Here is a 6,252-nt window from a genome sequence, read left to right as displayed (position 1 = left end):
CTATGCCCCCATCTTGGTCTGCTGCTCCAGCTTCCGCTGCTGAACCTGCTTGTACTGGAGGATGGCCAGCCGCAGACCGACGACGAAGCCCTTCTGGTCGCAGGGAATGACGCCGAGGAATATCTGCTTCCTGGGCGAGTACTGGAGAACAAGCACCTCCAGCTCACTGGGGGCCATGCGAGAGAAGTGCACGCAGCCCACGAAGCCGGTGCGCAGGGCGCGGTTGAGGTCTCCGTGGGACTCCAGGTCCTTCTCGGTGAATCGGAACTGGACCATCCTTGCGTTCCGGAACACAGGGCCCAGGGTGGTCAGCAGGTGCTGGGGGAAGAGATGCATGTATAGCTTCTGGGGCCACTGCTCTGGTTTCAGGTTGTCGCCGTGCCTCATGGAGACCTGGCACGGCAGTGACTGCAGCTGCATGGTGATGGTATTTGTCAAGGGGAGACTGATGTTCTTGTGCCACTCAAGGGCCCCGTTCCAGGCCACGACTTTGCTGGAGGTGGATGGCTGCTCAGCCAGGGCCGAGGCCCCTTGCTGGGCTGGAGAAGGGCCACTCGCCCCTTCTTGGGCCACTGAGACCTTCGTGTACCGGGCCCCAGGCTGCACAGTGGGGATCAGGCCCCGCCCAGGGGCCACCATGTTCTGAGTCTTTTGCATGGTTTCCATTTTCTTTATTAAGGTGTTGAAGTTCTCTGTAAGTTCATCTACTCTTCCCCGAATTTCACTGAGCATATTTATAAGCAGGACTTTGAACTCTGCATCCTGTAGATTGCTTGCCTCCATTTTGTTGAGCTGTTCTTCCGGAGTTTTGTTCAGTTCTTTCTTTTCGGCCATGTTTCTTTGTTTCCCACTGAGTTCACCCGTTGAGCGCGTCCCCTGTGGAGGGGGTTGCGTGGTGCTCTGACGTGGTCCGAAGCTGCCCACTGGGTGCACTGGCTGTGGGGCCTCCGGGAGGTGTAGGCCAAGGTCAGTCGCTGCCTGTGTTCTGCTCCAGGGCACCGGGCTAGAGCCACAGAGCAGCGTGCAGGTGGCTGCTGTCTGTGCTGGGCTGGGAGGCGCCGGGAGACGTCAAGCTGGGAACCACAGCGGGAGCCGCTTAGCAGGAGGTAGGAGGCCCGAGGAGGCCAGATGCTGCCTGTTGGGGAGAGTTTAGGAAAGTCAGAAGTGGGAGTTAACCGGGGCCAGTATTATGGAAAAGCCACCGGTAGCAGCTTGGAGGGGCTGAAATTGGGTGGGGCCGTGACTCAAGTGTGGCGCCCACCAGGCAGCGCTGTGGAGGAAGGGCCCATCAAAGACAGTGGCTCCTGCCGCAGTTTTATCTGGGAGAAAGCCAACCGGCCCCCGCTCTCGTCCTGCTGCGGGACACCTCAGTTCCTCCCCTCACGTCCCAGGTGCCCTGTGAGCTGCGGTCTCAGTGCGGCTACCCAGAGCAGGTGAGTCCAATGGGGTCCGAGTGCCGGCCCTTTCGAGGGACTGCCTGAGACTCCAGCCGCCTTTCCTTTCGGTCTCACGCAGCCTCAGGTCCCGCTCGATTCTATGGCTGCAAGTTATGGGGTCCTGGTGGGTGATGGGACCGCTTGCTCCTGGTGCGGGACCGCTGTTGCCGGGATATCCCCCACGCCAATTTTTATCAACCTCACGGGGGTCTGGGACTAGTCGATTCCTTGTCCCTGCCCCACCTACCTGTCTCGATGTGGCTTCTTTAAATCTCTAGTTGCTGGATTTCCATTCAGCTAGATTTCAGGTGGTTCTGAACGATGGTTGTTCCGTAGTTTCCGTATAGCGTTGATATGGGTGAGGGAGCCAGGCTCGGGTTTGGTGACCGGAATCTCTTCCCTGCCTTCTTTAGCTGCGTCGGGGGCGTTTTTTCCGCTTTTTAAGGGTGGGAGGGATTTCTGGAAGTTTCTAGATAGCATCAGCTGGAGTTCTTGACTTTTTCAAGCAGCCAAAGAATTCACTGAAAGGTCATCAGGAACTTCCAGGAAACTGGAAAAGCCGGTATTCGTTGTTCGTGCTGCCTGTCACCTCCCAGACCCAATGAGCAGAGACAGGGATTGAATCTTTATGGGCGCTTTGTTCAGATGGTGGGCGACCTGAGAAGACAGTGGATTTGAACCCTGACAGACAGTCTTAAATTCCATTATAAATGGACAATTTTATAAGGAGAAGAAAAGTGTAGGTAAAGGGTTTGGAATTCAGGGAAAAGATTAATCAGATAAAAGCTGCAGCATTCTTTCATCTGCGTCCTGGGCAGTGATCTTTGTCTCTTGCATGGTGGCGTATAGGGGCTCAGATACTATCCTGATTGCTTGCAGTCCTCCTGAGGCACAGAGCGGGGACAGCTTATGGCCTCCTGGAGTCCTGGTGGGTCATACCTTCAGTTTCTGGAACAACAGCTTTTTACGTACCTTGATTACTAAGCTTTTTAGCAAGTACTGAAACTAAACTTTTTCTAATACGTGTGTCCTCCATCAGGCCCAGGGTGGCTGTATTTGCAGAAATATTTAGGAAGCAAACACCGAGCAGCAGGAAGTGGAATTGTCTTTTCCCTGGAACAGCCTGGGAGGTGTCCTGGGGACACAGGGCCAATGCGCGTGTTTGTTTGGGCACAAAACCTTTGGTTGCTGGGGTGGGCGTGAGTGATGCTGAAACCTGACCCCGTGCAAGGGCCCCGATGGACCGAGTCCGGTTTCCCGTCCAAGCCCTGTGGCCCTCACTGTGGGGTGCCCTATCTACTTCACACAACCGGGCCAGTTGTCGGAGGTGGTGCCACAGAGCAGAGTCGAGGATGTTTTTAAGGGTTTCGGCCAGGGAGCTGAACGATTGGTTTCGCCATTTACTGATGTGGGGAAGACAGCCAGGGGCCGGGCTTTACAAGCAGAAGTGAGCAGCCGAGTTTGGGGCTGGTACCTTAGAGAACCAGGAGGCCCCAGGTGGAACTGTCAGGATGACGCCTGGCATATTGGTTGGCATTGGTGAGGAGCCCTGGGCTGGAGCTGCGGATCTGGGCGTCGTGCAGACAGCTGGAAGGTACGAGCATGAGATGCCCGGAGAGGAGCACAGGGGTCAGTGTGGCCAAGGAAGAGGAGAGGCCCAAGGATCATGGACGCCTTGCCCTTCAGTGGTGGGAGCGATGAGGAGCCAGCAACAGAGCCTGGGAGAGAGGGACAGAGGGGTCAGTAGGGGGTGCCCTGGAGTCAAGCAGAGTGAAAAGGGTCCATTGCGCCACATGCTGCTGCTGGTGGCCGAGCAGGAGGACACAGGCTGGGCTGGGGGACCATCAGCATGGAGGTCTTTGGGGACTGGGACGCAAGCAGTGTTGGTTGAGGCTGGGGACAGAGCCGACTGAAGGGGTTCAGGAGGTCAGAGCAGAGAGTCTGGAGTCAGGGACCACACACAGCATTGCTGTTAAGGAAGGGAGAGGAGAAATGAGCCAATCGTTGGGGGACAAATGGAGTGAAAGGCTATTATACTTGTGTCCACTATTTACTTTTAAGTATATTTTTAATTGCGGTGTAACTTACATACGTCATATCTGTTTCAGGTGTACAGCTTAGTGAGTTGATATTTTTATATATTGAGAAATAATCACCCCAGTAAGTCTAGTTCACATCCGTCACTGCACCTTTAGAGGATGCTTAAAAATTTATTGTTATTTCTGTACTGTTTAATTGAAGTGTAGTGGTGTACAGTATTATATTACTTTCAGGTGAACAATATAGTGATTTGACATTTATATATTTTACAATGTGATCATCATACTAAGTACAGAATTTATGTTTCTGAGATGAGAGCTTGTAAGATCTACGCTCTCAGCCCCTTTCAAAAATGCAGTTCGAGGCTTTGTTCTTGTTTTGAGATGGCCCCGATAACAGCATATTTGCTCCAGTTGTGGGGAAAATGCTGAAGAAAGGAGACTTGCTGGACAAGATTCCTTTGAGGTAGGGAGAGGGGGTGGGATCTAGGGTGGTGGGTGTTGGTCGGGGGTGGAGGTCAGGCCTTCCTGGGAGCTGGTCACTGAGAAGGTGCAGTTTGTTAGCAGAGAGGGGGTGCTCAGACCTGGTGGGAGTTTGAAGAATTCCGCCCACTGAGAGATTTTATTTTCTGGGTGGGACAGGGAGCAAGGTCATCATCTGAGAGTGAGGACTGGGGTCTCAAAAGTGTTGGAGCTTAGAGAAGGGGGAAGGTATGTGAAGGAACAGCCGGGACCTTCCTCTCCACAGTGTCTCTTTGGAAGCAAGTAGCAGGCAGACCCCTGCTTATTAGAAGCTGAGGCCTGCCCCAACCTATTGATTCAGAACCTAAGTTTGTTTTTAGATTTTATTTAAAAATATATGTTTATTTATTTTAGAGAGAGAGAGAGAGAGGGAGGGAGAAAGAGAGAGAAACTTCGATTGGTTGCCTGTTATGTGCACCCAATCCAGGGATCCAATCTGCAGCCGAGGTCTGTGTCCTGACTGGGAGTCGCACCCGCATCCTTTTGGTGCGTGAGATGACACTGCAACCAACTGAGCCACCCAGCCAGGACCTGAGTCTGATGTTAGATCCCAGGTGACTCCTGTGCACACTCATTCGGGCCCAGCCCTGATGGGGGAGAGCAGTGGAGCCACACTGGTGGAGGGAAAGGTAGATTGATTGACAGGCAGTATGACCAGCCGGCGCCAGATCTGCTTTTGCTTCTCCTGGAGGGAAGTAATGGAATTTCAGTGCTTGACCCTGAAAACTGTAGATTCCTCTAACTAGGGTTGGACCTCCATCCCCCACAAATCTCAGTGTGTTAAGGGAATGCGTTTCTTCTTTTTCAGAAGCCAGAGAAATAAAAGAAGATTCTTTTTTGCATGACAAAACTATCGTTTCAAATGTTATTTCAAACAAGGGTGTCTTGTCAAGACAATTAAATTTAAGAGGCTGTTTCTTTGGCCTGTGAAAGTAACCTTTACATTTTAAAAAGCTTGCGATTCTGATGCTTGCCTTTTTTCATAATGCGTTGCCCTGGCAATACTATTTAAATTCACATCTCTGTTTTCTAGAGGATATAAATACCTGTGCATCTTTGTTAAGCTAAAAGGGGCACACATCTCTCTTCTCCCAGAGTGGGAGGTAAAATGAACCCAAGAGGGCAAGATTTCTAAAACAAAGAGCTTGAGATTCTCGTCTCATTTAAAGGAACCCACAGGAGCAAGGGCAGCTGTTGTGAGGTGGAGGGTAGGGGGCATGAGGGCAGAGGTGATAGTTGAGAATCCCATTGGGAAAGAGGCAGGGAGGTGACGGAGCACGGGTACAAGCAGAGTGACATGGGTAGCTTGAGGCCTGTTGGCTGAGGTCAGGGACCCTGCGTCTGTTCCGGAGCCGGTCTACGAGGTAGCCGGGGTCCCCTCGCCTCCGCAGTGCTTGACCACCCATGAGTAGGACCAGGGAGGGGGATGGATGTTTGATCCAGGGCAGTGACTGTGCAGTGAATGCAAGGGGCCAGGGGGCTGTGGGCGTGTGTGGTGAGGACGAAGGATTGCCTAGTCTGGCTTCTCAGGGAAGGAAGAGCCATGGCAGAGGAGGGGCTGAAAGATGGAGACAAAAGGACAGGGCCTGGCAGAGGTGCGGGAGCCTGGTGCCGGTGGGGACTGATGACAGTGGAGTTTAAGCTGTGGAGGGCAGAGGGCGAGGCCCCAGGGCTGGAGAGCAGATGACATGGCCCTGCTGAGTTGCATGAGTCTCCAGCCCAGTGAGGTGGGGGTGGGGGTGGAAGCAGCCATAACAGGAAGGGAGCATGGACTTGGGGAGCATTTGGGGATGAACTCTTTGCTGTCCGTCTGACTAAACCTATTAACCTCAGTTTCCTCCTCTGTGAGACAGTCAGAACCGCTTTGACTCACAGCGCTCTGACTCCGGATGTCTTGTTCTTTTCTTACGTCAGCTGGTTCTCTGATCTTCCAGATACTGACAGCGTGTCCTGCAATTCATTTCAATTTTGACCCCCTACCTGCCATCAGTGTCAGGTCCCATAGATGGCCAGCTCATACCCACAAGACTGTCCCCTTTGAGACGGCCCAGGTTGTCCCCGGTACTTCTGTCCAACTGGTTGTACATTCAGGGGGTTTCCATGACACTCTCCTCAGGTTGAATAATTCTCTAGGATGACTTACAGGACTGAGGAACATGCTTTACTTATAAAGGACACAGCTCGGGAGCAGCCAAATAGAGAAGGTTCTTGGGGCTAGATATGTCACCAACCAGGACAGTCCTGGAACTCTGCCC

General features: G+C 52.8%; 1 pseudogene; it reads right to left on the bottom strand.

Moving 5' to 3' along the window:
* Nucleotides 1–1,078, bottom strand: LOC150017603 (mediator of RNA polymerase II transcription subunit 25 pseudogene; annotated as a pseudogene).
* Nucleotides 1,079–6,252: the final 5,174 nt, after the last annotated feature.

The sequence above is a fragment of the Furipterus horrens genome, unplaced genomic scaffold, assembly GCF_987537825.1.
Source record: "Furipterus horrens unplaced genomic scaffold, mFurHor1.1.pri manual_scaffold_2, whole genome shotgun sequence".
Taxonomy (NCBI): domain Eukaryota; kingdom Metazoa; phylum Chordata; class Mammalia; order Chiroptera; family Furipteridae; genus Furipterus; species Furipterus horrens.
This window is presented reverse-complemented; position numbering and strand designations above follow the sequence as displayed.